The following is a 1,025-nucleotide window of genomic DNA, read 5'->3' on the forward strand; positions in this document are numbered from 1 at the left end:
TCATTAAAAAATCTAGAGACAACAGTTGCTGGAGAGGATATGGAGAAATAGGAACACTTTTACACTGTTGGTGGGAGTATAAATTAGTTCAAGCATTGTGGAAGACAGTGTGGCGATTCCTCAAGAACCTAGAAATAGAAATTCCATTTGACCCAGCAATCCCATTACTGGGTATATATTCAAAGGATTATAAATCATTCTATTATAAGGACATGTGCACACGAATGTTCATTGCAGCACTGTTTACAATAGCAAAGACCTGGAACCAACTCATATAATTTTTGGTGAAATGCCTCTCCTGATAGTTGGTTCATTGTTAACTGCATTGTTTTCTTTTGATTAGTTTTAAATATACATGCATATTTATTATAAAAGTAATTTAAATAATTAAAATAATTCATTTAACAAATATGTGACTTAGGTATATAAACAATGCTAAACATCACTAATCATGAGGGAGATGAAAATTAAAACTGCAATGACACATCTTAAACCCAACAGAATGGCTATTATTAAGAGCCAAAAATAGCAGATACTTGAGGACCAAAGGCAAAGGGAACTCTCAGTCACTGTCGGTGAGGATGTAGATGAGTACAGCCTCTATGGAAAAGAGTGTGGAGATTTTTCAAAGAAATAAAAGTAGGACTACATTTGATTCAATAACCCTAATACTGGGTAACTATCCAAAGGAAAAATAAATGGTTACATCAGAGTAATAACCAGACTTTTGTTTTCCTGTATAACTATTCACAATAGCACAGACACCAACCTAAGGAATTAACCTGTGTCTAATAACATAATTTTATAAAGAAAATGTTACATATATATACAATTAAATACTATCAAGCCATATTAAGGAATGCAATCATGTCTTTCACAGCTATGTGGATGGAACTCAAGGTCATTATTTTAAGTGTAATAACTAAGAATCAGACCAGTACAGACCACATGTTCTCACTTATAAATGGCAGCTAAGTATTATGTGCACAGGGATATAGAGAAAGAAATGATGGACATTGGAGACT

The sequence above is a fragment of the Cebus imitator genome, unplaced genomic scaffold (genome assembly GCF_001604975.1).
Source record: "Cebus imitator isolate Cc_AM_T3 unplaced genomic scaffold, Cebus_imitator-1.0 Scaffold814, whole genome shotgun sequence".
NCBI classification, from domain to species: domain Eukaryota; kingdom Metazoa; phylum Chordata; class Mammalia; order Primates; family Cebidae; genus Cebus; species Cebus imitator.